This window comes from Mustela nivalis (assembly GCF_964662115.1).
Source record: "Mustela nivalis genome assembly, contig: HAP1_SCAFFOLD_712, whole genome shotgun sequence".
Taxonomy (NCBI): Eukaryota; Metazoa; Chordata; class Mammalia; order Carnivora; family Mustelidae; genus Mustela; species Mustela nivalis.
In genome coordinates, this window is record NW_028135951.1 from 256,619 (window position 1) to 274,852 (window position 18,234).

An 18,234-nucleotide genomic window follows, 5' to 3' on the forward strand; every position below is an offset into this window, starting at 1 on the left:
CAAGAAGGGAGAGGAGCAGATCCCACAACAGGCAACCTAGACAAGGTGGACCTGCACTGGGAAGATGAAGCCCCATAATATTTGGCTTTGAAAACCAGTGGGGCTTAATTACATGACCTTTTATATCAGCAGGGTTTAACGCCCGGTTCTTTAAAAATTAGGAGGCAAAAAAAAAAAGTTTAAAAATCAGTAGGCTTAGCTCTTTGAGAGCGAGAGGGCCACAAGAAACCGAGTCCCTGTCCTTTAAGCGCCAGAATAACAATCTCACTGACAAAGCATAGAAGCAGGAGTTTGAAAGTATCTAGGGTATATCTGAGGATTTTTTTTTTTTTACTCATCTCAGAATGTGTGCTGGGAAGCAGGGATCTTTAAGCAACTTCTCCCAGAACAAATGTCTAGTAGACAAACGTTTCTTTCCCCTGCACCCCAGCATAGATACCTGGATACCTGCAGACACCAGTATGAGCATTCAGCCTACTCTGCGAACACCACATTTCCCACGCCCACATTCTTCTGAAGATCTCCTGAAGCCAACCTGCTGCACTCAGCAAAAGTCCCACCAAAGTCCCTCTGCCTCATCTTATCCTGCAAACAGCTATGGGAGGAATTGGTGGCACTCCAAAGTGCCACTTCTGCCCTGGGGAGTGCACTCACAGTCCCAGCAGTCAGACCTTATACCTGGCAGTGCAGAGTGTCCTGCTGATCTGCACATCTGCAGCCCCAACAGTAAACAGAAGAAGTCCTGCAGTTTGGGCCTCTGCAGCCCTGGAAGAGTGGGGACAGGCATCTGGTCTGTCTATCAGCTCCATCCACCAATAAAATCCTCTCAGAGGATTAGGCAGGGAGAATATCCTACAGGTTGGTGCTACTGCAGCCCCAACAGACAGACGGGGGGCAGGCATCTGGCTTGAGAGCAGGCCCTATCCAACAAGGAAAGCCATTCAACGATGAGGAAGGGAGAGTGTTCTGTGGCTTGGTGTGACAGCAGTGACAGCAAATGTGCTGGGGGCAGTCATCCTGTCTGACTACTGACACTGCCCAACTACAAACCCACGGCAACCCCAAGCTGGTTCCCTAACAGTATAGGGTCCAAACCAACAGGCAAAATGGGTCACTGTAGATGACTAGACTGAAGGCAAACTAGATTCAGCCACAATTAGGTGCACACAACTCATACAGGAAACACCAGGATTCCCTGGCTCTGGTGAGCAGGGGCATTGCACTACAGGGCACCACAGGACCTCTTTTTCATAAGGATACTACTTTCCAAATAAGGAGACATAACTGGCTTTTCTAATACATAGACAAACACAGAAAGTTAGAAAAATGAGACAGAAGAAAATGTCCCAAGTGAAAGAATAGGACAAAACCACAACAAAAGAGCTAAATGAAAGATAAGTGATATGCCTGATACAGAATATAAAGTAATGGTCATAAATATACTTACTGGATTTGGAAAAAGAGAGTGGAGGACCTCAGGGAGATGTTAAAAAATGATAGAAAATATTAAAAAGAATCAAATAGAGATGAAGAACTGAATAACTGAAATTGAAAAAATACACTAGAGGGACTCATTAGCAGGTTAGAGTAGGCAGAAGAATGGAGCAGTGAGCTGGAACAGAGTAATGGAAAACAATCAAACTGAATAGCAAGAGGTAAAAAGAATAAAAAAAGAGAATAGGTTAAGGGAATTCAGTGACATCATCAAGCATAATATTTGTATTATAGTGCTATCAGAAGGACAAGCGAGAGAAAAGGGGGCAAAAAATTTACTTGAAAAAATAATAGCTGAAAACTCCCCAAATCTGGGGAAGGAAACAGACATCTAAATCCTGGAGAAAAAAAGATTCCCCCAAAAAATCAACCCAAGGAGGTTCATACCAAGACACAATAATTAAAATTACAAAAAGTAGTCTTAAAGACAAAATTTTAAAAGCAGCAAGAGAAAAGAAAATAGTTACATATAAGGGAAACCCCACAAGCCTATTAGCTGATTTTTCCTCAGAAACTCTTTAGGCCAGAAGAGAGTAGCATGATATATTCAAAGCACTGAAATGCTAAACCTGCAATCAGAATATTATATCCACAAAGGCTATCATTCAGAATAGAAGGAGACATCTTGAGTTTCCCAGACAAACAAAAGTAAGACATGTTCATCACCAATGAGCCAGACTCACAAGCAACATTAAAGGGAATTCTTTGAGGAAAAGAGAAGGCAATTATCAAGAGTAAGAAAATTATGAAAGGAAAAAATTTCACAGGCAAACATAAATATAATAAAGTAAATAAAAAGTAGATTAACACTTACAAGTCAGTACAAAGGTTAAAGTACAAAAGCAGTAAAATCAATTATAGCTATAAAAATCAGTCAAGGAACTCACAAAATAAAAGGATATAGAGTATGACATCATGTACATAAAATGTTGGTGAGGATTGAGAAAATGATTAGTTTTTCTAGAAAGAGATCAAACTTCAGTGACCATCAACTTAATATAGATTGCTATATGTATAAAATATTACAAGTGAACCTAATGGTAACCACAAATCAAAAACCTAAATAAGGGCACCTGGGTGGCTCAGTCGTTTAAGCATCTAACTCTTGATTTCAGCTTAGATCAGATTCTCGGGGTTGTGAAATTGAGCCCCACATCAGGCTTAAGCTGATATGGAGCCTGCTTAAGATTCTCTCTCTTTCTCCCTCTGCCCTTTCACCCCCTCATCCCTTTATAAAATAAAAATAAACCTATAATATATATGCAGAAAATAAAAAGAATCCAAGAATATCACTAAATAAGGGAAGGGAATATCACCACAAGGGAAGAGAGAAAGAGAAGAAAGGAACAGAAAAGAACTATAAAAAAAACCCATGAAACAAATAAAATGTCAGTAATTACCTACCTGTCAATAATTACTTTGGATATAAATGGACTAAATGCTCAATTCAAAAGATATAAAATGATTGAATGGATAAGAAAGCAAGACCCATCCATATGCTGTCTGCAGGAGACTCACTGCAGACCTAAATACACATTGCAAGTGAGGGGATAGAAAAACATTTACCATGCAAATGAAAGTGAAAAGAAAGCAGAGGTAACAATACTTATATTGGAGGAAATAGACTTGCAAAAAAAGACTGTAACAAAAGACAATGGTCAAACCAACAAGAAGATGAAACAATGGTAAATATTTATGAACCTAACCTGGGAACACCTAAATACATAAAGCAACTATTAGACCTGTACCTCTGGGGCTAATAATACATTATATGTTAATAAAAAAATGAAAAAAATATAAAAGTTTTTAGAAAAGCAACCATTAACAGACATAAGGGAAAAAATGGATAGTAATGCAATAATAGTAGGAAACTTTTTAGCACGCCACTTACATCAATAAATAGGTCATCTGGATAGGATCAGCAACAAAAGAGTAGCTTTGAATAACACATTGGACCAGATGGGCCTAACAGATATATTCAGAACATTCCATTGAAAAACAGCAGAATACACATTATTCTCAAGTGCACATGGAATATTCTCCAAATAGTTCATGTTTTAGGCCACAAAACAAGACCCAATAGAATTTAAAAAGATTATCATATCATCTATCTTTTTTGACCACAATAGTATGAAACTAGTTACCAGTCACAAGACAGGATCTGGAAAGAACACAAATACATGGAAGCTAAATAACATGCTACTAGAAAATGAATGAGTCATCCAAGAAATAAGAGAGGTAATTTCAAAAATGGAGACAAGAGAAAATTTAAACACAGTGGTCTAAAATTTTGGGGATGCAACAAAAACTGTTCTAAGAGGAAAGTTCTTAGCAATATAGGTCTACCTCAAGATGCAAGAAAACTTGCAAATAAACAACTTAACCTTATACCTAAAGGAGCTAGAAAAGAAAAACAAAGGCCAAAGCCAGCAGAATGAAGGAAATAATAAAGATGAGAACAGAAATAAATAAAATTGAGACCCCCCCAAAAAAACCAATACAACCAAATAGAACAGATCAATGAAACCAGCAGCTGGTTCTCTGAAAAGAACAACAAAATTGATAAACCTTTAGCCAGACACATGAAAAAAGAAGAACAAGAAATCAAATAAATAAAATCAGAAATGAACAGGAGAAATAATAGACCCCACAGAAATACAAAAGATTGTAGAAGAATATTATTAAAAACTATGTATCAACACATTAGACAACCTAGAGGAAAAGATATATTCCTAGGAACATATAACCTTCCAAAACCAAATAAGGGAAAACTAGGAAATTTGAACAGATTGATTACTAGCAAAAAAGTTCAATCAGTTATCAAAAAACTCCCAGTATACAGAAGGCTAGGAGCAGATGGATGAACAGGTGAATACTACCAAACATTTAAAGAAAAGTTAATTTCTGTTCTTCTCAATCTATTCCAAAAAATAGAGAAAGGAAGCTCCAAATTCATTCCCTAAGTCCACTATTACCCTGATACCAAAATTAGATAAAGACATTACGAAAAAAAAAAAAAAGGAGAGAGAGAGAACTATAGGCCAAGAGCTCTGATAAACTCAGATGCAAAAATCCTCAGCAAAATATTAGTAAATCAAACCCAATAATACATTAAAAAATCACTCCTAATAATCAAGTAGGATTTATTGCAAGGAAGCAAGGATACTTAACTATTCACAAATCCATCAGTGTGATGCATCACCTTAATAAAAGAAAGGACATTCTCATGATCATCTCAATAGATGCAAAAAAAAAAAAAAGGCATTAGACAAAGTACAACATCCATTCATAATAAAAACTCTCAAAAACGGTTTAGAAGGAACATACCTCAACATAATAAAGGCTATATATAAAAAATTATATAAAAAATTCACAACTAACATCATACCCAATAGTGAAAAACTAAGAGTTTTTACTCTAAGATCAGGAAAAAAATAAGATTGTCCACTCTGACCACATTTCTTCATAATAGTATTGGAAGTCCTAGTCGCAGTGATCAGACAAGAAAAAGAAATACAAAACAACCAAATTGTCAAGGCTGAAGTAAAATTTCACTATTGGCATGTGCCGCAATACTATATATACAAAACACTTATGACCTCACCAAATAATTACTAGAACTGATAAATGAATTCAGTAACATTGCAGGATACACAATTAATATACAGAAATCTATTTCACTTCTATGCACTAATAATGAGGTAGCAGAAAGAGAAATTAAGAAAACACTCCTGTTTACAATTCCACCAAAAATGAAAAATACACATAGGCCTAAACATATCCAAAGAGGTGAAATACCTGTTCTTTGAAAACTTTAAGAGAAATTAAAGACACAAATGGAAAGATAAAACAATGTTATATTCATGAATTGAAAGAATTAATCTTGTAAAAATACCCACACTACCCAAAGCCATCAACAGATTCAATGCAATTTCTATCAAAATACCAACAGTGTTTTTCACTAAACTGGAGCAAATAATCCTAAAATTTGCATGGAACCATAAAAGACTCCGAATAGCCAAAGCAATCTTGAGAAAGAAGAATTAAGCTGGAGTTATCACAATCCCAGATTTCAAGATATACTACAAAGCTGTAGTAATAAAAGAAGTATGGTACAGGCACGAAAATGGATATATAGATCAATGGAAAAAAGTAAAGATTTAAAAAATAAACTTACACTTGTATGGTCACTTAATCTATAATAAAGGAGGCATGAATATCCAATGGGAAAAAGAGTCTTTTCAACAAATGCTGATGGAAAAACTGGACAGCTACATATAAAAGAATAGAAGTGGGCCACTTTCTTACACCTTATTCACAAATAAAATCACAATGGACTAAAGACCTAATGTGAGACATAAAACCATAAAATTCCTAGAAGACAACATCGGAGGTAATTTCTTTGACATTGGCTGGAGAAACATTTTACTAGATACATCTCTTCTGGCAAGGGAAACAAAAACAACATTAAATCATTAGGAGTATACAAAAATAAAGATTTTTCCCAGTTAAGGAAACCATCAACAGAACAAAAAGGCAACCTACTGAATAGGAAAAGATATTTGCAAATGATATCTGATAAAGGTTTAATATCCAAAATGTATAAAGAACTTATACAAATAAACACTACTTCCACAATAACCCAATTAAAAATGGGCAAAGGACTTGAGTAGACATTTTTCCAAAGAGACATATAGATTGTCAACAGATGCTCTTCATCACTAATCATGAGGGAAATGCAAATGGAAACCACCATGGGATATCACTTTACATCTATCAGAATGTCTAAAGTCAAGTAGACAAGAAATAAGTGTTAGTGGATGTGGAGAAAAAGAAACCCTCAGGCTCTGCTGGTCATAATGCAAATTAGTGAAGCCATTGTGGGAAACAGTCTGATCCTTCAAAAAATTAAAAGAAGAATTAACATATGATCAGGTTATTCCATTTTGGGGTGTTTACCCAAAGAAAACACAAACACTAATTTGAAAAGATATACACATCCAACGTTTATTGTAGCATTATTTATAATATCCAAGATATTAAAGCAATCCAATTATCCATCAGTAGATGAATGGATAAAGAATAAATGACACACACACACACACACACACACACACACACACACTCACACAGGAATATTATTCAGCCATTAAAAATGAAATCTTGCCATTTGCAACAATATGGATGAATTGAGAATATAATGCTAAGTGAAATGGGTTAGTCAGAGAAAGACAAATACCATATAATTTCATTCACATGTGGAATTTAAGAAAAAAACAAATGAATAAATAAAGAGAAAGAGATAAATAAACAACAACAAAAAAATCAGACTCTTAAACAGAGAGAACAAACTGGTGGTTGCCAAAGACGTGGGTGAGGAAATTGGTGAAATAATAAAGGAGATTAAGAGTACACTTATCCTGAAGAGCATTGAGCAAATGTACAGAGCTGTTGAATCATCACATTGTACACCTGAAAGTAATATAACACTGTAAGTTAATTATATTTGATTTTTTTTAAAGGAAGACACCAGACAATTCATAGAGCCAAAGAGTACAATAACTGATCTGAAAAATGCCCTAGAGGGGTGCAACAGCAGATTAATGAAGTAGAACATTTCGGTGACTAGAAGACATGACAATAGAACTCACCCAAACAGAACAACAACAACAACAACAAAGAATTTAAAAGGAGAATATCACTTAAAGGAACTGTGGGACAACATTAAGCAGAATAACCTATACAATATGGATCTCAGAGAGGGAAGAATGGGACAAAGGAGCAGAAACTTACTTGAAGAAATAATGGCTGAAACATTTCCCAACTTGTGGAAGGAAACAGACCCTCCATGACCCTCCAGACCCTGGACAAGGACGTACAAATTTCCAAGCAAGGTGAACCCAAAGAGATCCACACCAAGGCAGCATATTATAATTAAAATGTCAGAAGTTAAGTAATTTTTTAAATATTAAGAGAATGACAACTTATTGTGTATAAGAGAACCCCTTTAAGATAACCAGGTGATGTTTCATCAGAAGCTTTTCGGGCCAGAATGGAGTGGCACAAAACAGTCAATGTGCTTAAAGGAAGAAAAAAAATTACAACCGAGAATACTTTACCAGGCAAGGTTATTGTTCAGAATTGAATATTAAATAAAGAGTTTTCTAGACAAGTAAAAGCAAAAATTTCTCACCACTAGACTAGTCTTACAAAAAATGTTAAAGGGTCTTCTTTAGCAGAAAAGAAACTGTATTATCTAGTAACAAGAAAATATATGCAAGTAAAAATCTCACTAGTAAAGGCAAAACTATAGTGAGTTTAGTGGATTAACTACTTTTAAAGCTAATATAAAAATTAAAAGACAAAAGCAGTAAAATTAACTATAACTACAATAATTAGTTAAGGGATACGCAAAATAAAAAGATATAAAATATGACATCAAAAACATAAAATGGGGGAGTGAAAATATAGAGTTTTCAGAATGTGTTCAAATTTAAGTTACTACCAGCTTGAAACAGACGGATATATACAGAGACTGTTATATGTGATCCTAATGGTAACCATAAAACAAAAACCTACTGCATACACTGAGAAGGTAATGAGAAATGAATCAAAACATAACACTAGAGAAATTCACCATCTCACAAAGGAAGAGAGTAAAAGAAAGGAACAGAGAGGAATGACAAAACAGCTAGAAAACAATTAGCAATGGCAACAAGTACACACCTATTAATAATCGCTTTAAATACATGGACTAAATTCTCCAATCAAAAGACTGGAATGGCTAAATGGGTAAACAAAAGAAGACTCAACTACATGTTTCCTGGAAGAGACCCATTTCAGATCTCAGAACATACACAGACTAAAAGTGAAAAGAGGCAAAAAAATTTTTCATGCAAATGGAAATTAAAAGAAAGCTGGAATAGCTATACTAATATCAGACAAAATAAAATTTAAAATGAAGACTGTGATAAAAGACAAAGAAGGACATTACATAGCTAGAGGTTTCAATCCAATAAGAGGATATAATATTTATAAATATTTACTCACCCAACACAGGAACACCTGAATAAACAAGTATCAACAAGTATCAACAGACCTAAAAAGAGAAATTGACAGTAATACAATAATTGTAAGGGACTCTAAAATCCCACTTACAACAATACACACATCATTCAGACAGGAAATCAATAAGGAAACCTCAACCTTAAATGACTCATTAGACCAGATTGACTTAATAGAAATAGATAGAATATTTCATCAAAAAGCATCAGAATACACATTCATCTCAAGAGTACCATCACATGGCATATTCTCCAGGATATCTTAGATAAGACTTGCATACAACAAATCTCAATAAACATATGAAGACTGAAATTATATCAGACATGTTTTCTGACCACAATGATATGAAATGATATTAATTACAAGAAGAAAACCGGAAAAATTACAGAGATGTGAAGATTAAACACCACACTAATGAACAACCAATGTATCAATAAAGTAATCAAAGGAGGGATCAAAAAGTACAAAAGGCAAGAGAAAATGGAAACAAAGCCCCCCAAAATCTTTGCAGAAAAAGCAGTTCTTTTGGGGAAGGGAGGGAAGTTCATAGTGATGCAGGCCTAACTCAAGACACAAGAAAAAAAATGTCAAATAAATAATTTATCTTCACACCTAAAGGAACTAGAGAAAAAAAAAAGAGAACAAACCCCAAAGTTACCAGAAGGAAATAATAAAGATCAGAGCAAAAAATAAATGAAATAGAGACTAAAAAATAATAGAAAAGATTAATAAAACTAAGACCTCGTTCTTTAAAAAGGAGAAACAAAATTGACAAACTTTCAGCTAGATTCAATAAGAAACAAAGATAGAAGGCTCAAATAAATCAGAAATGAAAGAGGAGTTACAATTGATACCAGATATACAAAAGGTAATGAGAGACTACAATTATATGCCAACAAACTGGACAACTTAGAAGAAATGAATAAATTCCTAGAAACAAAGAGTCTTTCAAGATCTAATTGTAAAGAAATAGAAAATCTGAATAGACTAATTACTAGTAAGAAGAGTGAATCAGTAATCAGAAACCTCCCAACACACAAAAGCTCAGGACTGGATAGCTTCACTGATGAATACTACCAAATATTCAAAAAAGACTTAATAGCTATCCTCAAAATTTTCCGAAATATTGAAGAGGAGAGAATGTTTCTATACTCATTTTATGAGACCAGCATTACCTTGAAACCAAATCAAGCCTCTTACTAGTCACCCCAGATTGAAGCCTGCCACTCAGCAGGTTCCACACATGGGCTTAGATCCCCTGGTCAGCCTTGCTCCTGTCTCATCCCTAAGAACAACCTGACAACTAAGAATCACCAACAGTTGAGAAAAGTCTATGGTATGTTGAAAAAAAGATAAAGAGACAAGAACCAATCCCAAAGGAAACATACAATTCAGGGAAGATAAGAAGAGTCAAATAACACCCCCCCTGCAATTAATTATTTGTCACTAAAGAGATGGGAAATGACATTCTCTCTATGAAGCAAAAACGTGATGCCATAAAAAGGAAGAATCAGAAAATGGGACAGATGGAGTGCCTGGCTGGCTCAGTCATTAGAGCATGTGACTCTTGATCTCGGGGTTGTGAGTTCAAGCCCCAGACGGGGTGTAGAGATAACTTAAAAAAGAGAAAATCTTAAAAAAAAAAAGGGACAGAACCCTTGGAAATTAAATATTTAAGGAAGATGGTAAGATAAATTAGAGGAAATCTTCCAAAATCTGGAGCAAGAAAATATAAAATATGAGAGTATAAACACACAGAAGATTGATCCAAAAGGGGATCCAATAAAAGAGTAGTAGTAATTACAGGAAGAACAGAGAAACTAAGGGAGAAATATACCAAACAATGAGGGGCACCTAGGTGGCTCCAGTGGTTAAGCATCCACCTTTGGCTCGAGTCATGATCCCAGAGTTCTGGGATTGAGTCCCTCATCAGGTTCCCTGCTCAGTGGGGAGTCTGCTTCTCCCTCGGGCAGGTGCTCCCCCTACTTGTGCGCGCGCTCTCTCTCTCTTTCTCTCTGGCAAATAAATTAACAAACTCTTTTAAAAAAAGAAATAATACAGTGAAAATTTCTACAACTAAAGATACGAGCTTTTAATTAAAAAGGGCCTCCTGGGTTTTGATCAGGAGGAGTGGAAAAGACCACACATTGTTTGGAAGTTTTAGAACAAGTTATACAGAGAGGATCCTAAGAGTTCTCCCTGGGTGGAGGAAGAGCACGGAAACAGGAATCCTACTGGCATGGCATTTTCCAGTAGCTCCACTGGAAACAGTTGTGTAACAGCATCAACATCCAGGAGAAAAATTATATTCGACTTGAGAAACCTATACCCAGTCAGATTCGTTGTGAGGACAAAATAACGAAGACTTTGTTAGACATGAAAAGTCTTGGAAAACTTACTGACCATCTACCTTTCTTGAGAAGTTATTTGAACCCGCAGTCCAATGAAAGAGCCAAGTAACAGGAGGAAGACACGGAACCGGAAATCGCAGATGTAAACAAGGGTATCGGCTGTGTGATGTTTTGTATGTGAACAAGAGTAGGACTGTAGGAAAGGAAGGAATTTTATAGAACATAGATTGGAGGATTCCAAGGAATAGAATGGGCAAGATGGCAAAGATTTTCCTTGAAAAGAAAACACTAGGGAAAGAAAAAGAAGAAAACTAACTATGGTTTTGAGCAATTGAGCAGTACAGGGCTGTGACACTGAGTACAGACAAGGAATCACACACGTCTCTGTGGTGAAGAGAAGTGTTAATGCCACTTATTGCTTACCGTCTAAGTGACTCTGAATTTACCCTAAGGACAAACTATAGAAGACAATATGGTTACAGAATGGAATGTAAATACTCCGTCATGGAAATCTAAGTCAGAGCCCACCTTAATATAAGGGTTCGAGGGAGAAGTGGAGGGAGTGTGTACCTGGCTGACTCAATTGGAAGAACATGTGACTTTTGTTGTTCTCGGAGTTGTGAGTTCAAGCTCCATGTTGGCTGGAGAGATTACTTCAATAAATAAGTTAAAAAGAAAGAAAGAAAGAAAGGAAGGAAGGAAGAAAGAAAGAAAGAAAGAGTGAGTAGGAGGCCCTACAAATACTATCCTCTCACAAAAACCCTCCTCTACAGCACAAGAGAGGCTGTCTCAATTTAAAAGAAGAGAAAGCAAAATTTAAGGAAATTAAAGTCGCAAATGTAAACAATAGAACTAAAAATTGTGGTGTGTGTGTGTGTGTGTGTGTGTGTGTGTGTGTGCTGGGGAGGTGGGTGGGGATGTTCAGTGCTCTGTGTTTATCTGTCATGGCAGGAGTCAGTAAATGGTGTCAGTGGCTCAGTCCTATCTGCGTGGTTGGGAGCATCAGCACGGGAATGAAAAGCCAGGAATGTAAAAGTGGTTGTACTTACGACATAGGACTGAGGCTGGAAGTGAAATCAAGGAACTTCTTGCTGTAATTACTCCTGTACCATTGTCCCCTCCCCACTTTAACTCTAACAAAAAAACAACGCAGTATAACAACCTACCTTACAGGGTTGTGTGAGAGTCAGGGGTAACCTATGGCTGATGGCCGGAAATTTAATTCAGCAGCCACCTTGTGGCTGTGATTAGCAGAAGTAGCTCCTGGTGTTGGTGCTGGACCTCTGCCCTCCCCACCCTGGGTTGTGGGTGTGTTTGTTTTTTTTCTCCCTTCCTGGGAGAACCTGGATGGTTTCTACCTCCAGCTGTCCTGTCCTTGTCTACTGTGTCTGCTGGCCCCAGCTGTGGGACTTGTCTCTCACAGCCCGCCCCGGCTCCGGATGCCACCCCCTGCCTGCACTGCCGGTGACCCAGATGGTGGAATTACTGCTGTTGTCAGTTGCTCCTCGATGGCTGCCAAAACCCATCAAGCAGCATCATTCCTAATTTTTCTTAATTGATTAACATAAGTGTATTTTATATGTTAAAATGCATGCACTTAAAATTTGATACTTAGTTAATAATCCTATAATTACTCAATTAAAAATATAGTTCAAAATATACAAAACCTTGTATCAGTGTTTGGTGTTTCTGAGCTTTACAGTGCAGAAATGCTCATCATATAAGCTCAACATAGAAGCCTTGAAAAGTAGAATTGTCCCATTCCTCTTCATCAGCTCAGGGTCAAAACAAATCCCATTTTGTTAAAATGAGGTTACTCTGAGTCCTCATACCACTTCTGAAGAGAAGAGTCCCTTTTGCCTCTAGGAGTCCCTTGGTCTGCAATTCTTCCCCAACCCCAGGGATGCCTACACCTCTTCTTCCTGTGGTGTCACTCTGGCCAGAAATCTGGAAGTCATCCTAAACTTTTCCTTCCTCTTCATTCTTCAGATCTACTCAGTTTTAAGTCCTTGGGGAAGTGAAGTACGCTGCCCAGGTCACTGATCTTCTCGCTGGTGGGCTTTAAGAGTCAAAATCTACTGTTTAGGAGGCTTATGGGAAAGCAGGCTGCTCTAAGGACTGTGCTTACTGGCGTGGTGTGGGTGTGGGCTCCATGGAGCGTATGGATAGACTAGAGCCTCTCCCCGTGCCCCTTCCCTTCCCTTCCCAAGAACCTTCTCAGCATCATTGCTGGCATATGGCTACTAAGTGGCAAAGGCAGAATTCACTTCCTCTATGACTTTTCATTCAAACGGTGATCTTTTTTCTTATTTGGTTGGTTCCCTCCCCCCCCCCAAGATTTTATAAATGAAGTGTTCAAAGGGGAAGAATGGAAAGAGTGTACAGTAGAGGTCGTCTATCCACCACTGGACTTCAAAACTGTTAACATTTGCCACATGCATGTTTTATTTATCTGTTAGGTTGAACCATATGAAACTGTAATACAAAATGGTTGAATAGAAACAATTTCCTATAGTTCAATCTTGTGTGCGTGTGTATGTGTGTGTGTGTGTGTGTGTGTGTGTGTATGTGTTGCCGATTTGAAACTATGTTGCACGCCCCTTCAAAGTGTATCTTCCAAAAATGACTTTCTTTTAAAAAGCCCATATTATTCCCTAAAATTATCTAGTATCCAGTCCATATTCAGATTTCTCCACTTGTTCCTAAAATGTCTATTTCTGATTCAGAATCCAGTCAAAATTCATATGTCTCATTTGATTATGTCTTCTTTTATATTAGATTATCCCTCCACATAATCTTTTTAATTTTTTTAAAAAATTATTTAAAAGATTTATTTATTTATTTGACAGACCGTGATTACAAGTAGGCCGAGAGACAGGCAGAAAGAGGGGGAAGCAGGCTCCTCACTGAGCAGGGAGCCCCATGAGGGACTCGATTCCAGGACCCCGAGATCATGACCTGAGCCGAAGGCAGAGGCTTAACCACTGAGACACTGGGCGCCCCGCACATACACTTTTTTAAAAAATGACATTGCCTTGGGGCGCCTGGGTGGCTCAGTCAATTAAGATTCTGACTCTTGATTTCCGCTCAGGTCATGATCTCAGAGTCTTGATCCCTCAGTGTGGAGCCTACTTAAGATTCTCTCCCTCTCCATCTGCCTCTTTCCACCACTTGCATACATTCTTTCTCTCTCTCTCTCTCTCAAAAAAAAAATATATATATATATATATATTTTTATATATAATCCTAATTTGTTTGTAAGTAGGGTTTACTCAGAAACTTCACAGTTCTTGATATTTCCCTTTGCAATTAGTAAGTAATGTGTGGTTGATGCCCTGACACTGTGTCGACATCTTGTTCCCCCAAATCATTTTACCTAGTGGTTTTAGATTCCTTTCATAATCTGTCCAAATCAACCAATTTGTTGAAGGTGGCAAAATAGTGAATTTCTGTTTCTATTACTTTTTCCTCATTTTTTAATTGTGTTTTTAGTAGCATTTCCCCTCACCCACTGAGAATGAACTAGAATTCTTTACAAAAAGTAGGATAAATACCTAATTTTCCCCACTTAATTATCAAATTTTAAAGTAAGTCATTAATATAATAATTTTTGTATCTATGAACTCATAAAGTTTAAAAAATAGTTTATAATCAGTTATTGTTTGATGTCCAAATTGTTTGATCTGTGCAGTGGGAGCCTGTTCTTACTGGATCCTGTGTCCTTTTGGCACATCCTTGTTAGTCTTTCTAGTTTAGAACATCCTTGCTTTTTGGCACATTAAGATTGTCTGGGTTTAACTTGTGTTTCTCTGCCCAGGGCTGAAATTGCCATTTCTTTAAAAAGTTCTGGTTCCTTTTGGTGGGAAATAGTATTTAACAAAACAAGGTCTGGGAGCCCCTTGCTTCTGACCCTTTCAAGGGACAGCACTGAGAAATACATTTTTAAAAATCATGAGGTCATAATGCTATCTTGATTCAGATTTTTAAAAACTACGGTAAAACAGCTATAACATAAAATTCACCATCTTAACCATTTTTAACTGTGCAGTTCACTAGTGTTAAATATATTCACATTATGGTGCAATCAATCTCCAGATTTTTTCCTCTAATAAAACTGAAACTCTATACCTGTAAACAACTCCTTGTTCCTCTCTTTCCCCCCTCGTAGGCCCTGACAACTACCATTCTATATTCTGCCTTATGAATTTACCTACTCTTGTGCCTCAGAGAAGTGGAACCATACAGTATTTGTTTTTAACTGGCTTATTTTACTTAAATAATGTCTTCAAGTTTCATCCATGTTGCAGCATGTGTCAAAACTTCTTTTTAAGGTTGGATTATATTCCATTATATGTATATACCACATTTTGTTGATCCATTCTTCTGTTGATGGACATTTAAATTGCTTGACTATTTTGAATAATACTGCGGTGAACATAGGTGTGCAAATATCTTTTCAAAAACCTGCTTTTGATTCCTTTCAGCATATACCCAGAAGTGGAATCGCAGAATTATATGATAATTCTATGTTTAATTTTTGTGAGAATTACCATGCTGTTTTTCATGCTGGCTACGCTATTTAGTTTGTCTACCAGCAGCGCATGCAGGAGTTCCAATTTCTTTACATCTTCACCAACATTTCTTATTTTCTTTCTTTCTTCTTTTTTCTTAACAGTATCTATCCTAGTGGGTGTGAGGTGATACTTCAATGTAGTTTTGGACTTGCATTTCCCTAATGATCAGTGATATTGAACATCTTTTCAATATGCTTATTGGCCATTCATATATACTTTTTAGAAAAATGTCTATTCAAGAACTTTGCCCATTTTTAAATAAGGTTATTTTTGCTTTATTGTTGTTGAGTTGTAGGAGTTCTTCCTATATTCTGGATATTAATCCCTTATCAGATATATAATTTATAAATATTTACTTCCATTCTGTAAGTTATCTTTTGACCTGTTGATTGTGTCCTTTGATGAAAAGATCAATTTTTAAGATTATTACATTTTAAACTCCTATAATATGATATTTGTAGACCATTTTTCTTAAACCAAACCCCTTGGTTCCTAAGAATATCAAAATATTTGTTTGCTTTATACACTTAATATACACAAAATCATCTTGAAATTTTATAATTGCAATTCAAAATAAAAGTACATAGATGAAGTTTATGATCTCTTCAAAATTCCTTTTGCCCTTGGAATACATTGCAGTTAGGTAGATAAATAGAGTATTGTGTTTAAAAAATTCATTCGAAATTCTTATCTCTATGTGGTTATCTTCCCAATTTGACATATAGTTTGGTTGATTTCTTTCAGTCTGTTTTTTAAAAAATTTTCAAAAGTTATTTTTATTTATTTGAGAGGAAATGAGAAGGAGAGAGAGGGAGAGTATGAGCAAGGGGAAGGACAGAAGGAGAAGCAGACTCCCTGCTCAATGCGGGCTGGATCCCAGGACCCTGGGATCATGACCTGAGCTGAAGGCAGAAGCTTAAATGTCTGAACCACCCAAGTGGCCCTGTTTCAGTCTGTTTTTAATTTTTTGATTCTCTTGTTCCTTTTTTTTTTAAATTTATTTATTTGACAGACAGATCACAAGTGGGCAGAGAGGCAGGCAGAGACAGAGGAGAAAGCAGGCTCCCCACTGAGCAGAGAGCCCGATGCAGGGCTCGATCCCAGAACCCTGGGATCATGACCTGAGCTGAAGGCAGAGGCTTTAACCCACTGAGCCACCCAGGTGCCCCTGTTTCTTTTTTAAATCTATAAAACATTTATATGGATCACAAATAAAACTAGAAAAATATATACTCAGGAAAGTCTCACTTCTATTCGTATTCCTTTTAACCCATTCCTCATACCCCTACCTGAGAGGTTTCTGTTTGTCCTTTCTTTGTTTCTTTATGCAAAAATAAGATCTATATGTATATCTATGCATGTATATTCTTATCTCCATCATTCTTTAGCCAGAATGTGAAAGTTTTGATATACTGAATCACTTCATTTTCAAGGTATGAGTCTTAAACTGTCTGTTTTAAACATCTACATGTAAGGATCATAGTAACTAACCACATATAAATCTTAAGAAATTGCTGATTCTGGGTGCCTTGGTGGCTCAGTCGATTAAGTGTCTGCCTTCGGCTCAGGTCATGATCTCAGAGTCCTGGGATTGAGCCCCATGTCAGGCTCCCTGCTCAGTGGGGTGCCTGCTTCTCCCTCTCCTCCCTCTCATGCTCTCTCGTTATCTTTTTCTCTCAAATAAATAAATAAAAACTTAAAAGAGAAAGATTGTTGATTCTAGGGCCCTAGGTGGCTCAGTCGGTTAAGCATCCAACACTTGATTGCTGATCAGGTCATCATCTCAGGGTTGTGAGATTGAGCCCAGCATCTGCACTCAGCGGGGAGTCTACTGTGGTTTCTCTCTCCCTCTCCCTATGGACCTCCCTCTCAAATAAATAAGTAAATCTTTAAAAAAGAAGAGAAACTGCCGATTCTAAATAATAAATATTGGACACACATTTTAACATAAAGTGGCATTGAAGGATAGTCATTGTATCATCACAAGAATTTATTAATATTTTGCCTTTGTCATTCCTGGTCTCCTCCTGGCTAACCATAAACATACAGCTGCCTGGGAGAATTTACAAGCCTGTATTCCCACAGCACGGGCCTCATAAACCAGTTTTGCATTCATCTCATTGTTTTATAGTTATTAAATATTTTTATTCCCAATAGAGTGTGAGAGCTGAGAGCAGGGATCGCATCCCTTTCCTCTTTGTATCTCCAGCAGTATGTTGCAGGGGAAAGCTGAGTGTCTCTGGAATCTTGGCACTGTCACCTCCCAGCTGTGTGAAGTTGTGTGTGCTACCTCAGGGCTGTGGGCTTAAGTTTTCTCATCCATAAAGCAAGAATAATCTCTTCTTGCCAGACTGTTGGTAACATCAAGTGAGATGATATGAGGGAAGGATCCAGTGACCCAACTGTCCTCCAAGCTCTCAATGCCACTTGGCCACCATTTTTGGTCCCTAGATTCAAATTTCATTTCTATGGACATCAGCTCTTTTTGACATATTTTGCATTTTTGTTTCTTTACAATCTATGTCCCAACCAGTTGCAACCTTCCAGGATACCCCAGTGCTCTCTCTTTTGAAAACAGGTGTTCTTAGACCCTAATTCAGAGAAAAATTAAAGTTAATGGAGGAGGTGAGGTGGAACACCCCATTTCATAACACAAGGGAGTGATAGTCCTACAGACAGTCCTACAAAGTGAACGGTGTCCCCAGGAGTTGTGCAACTTTGCAGCCCCCCTTCCTCACCTCCAACCTATA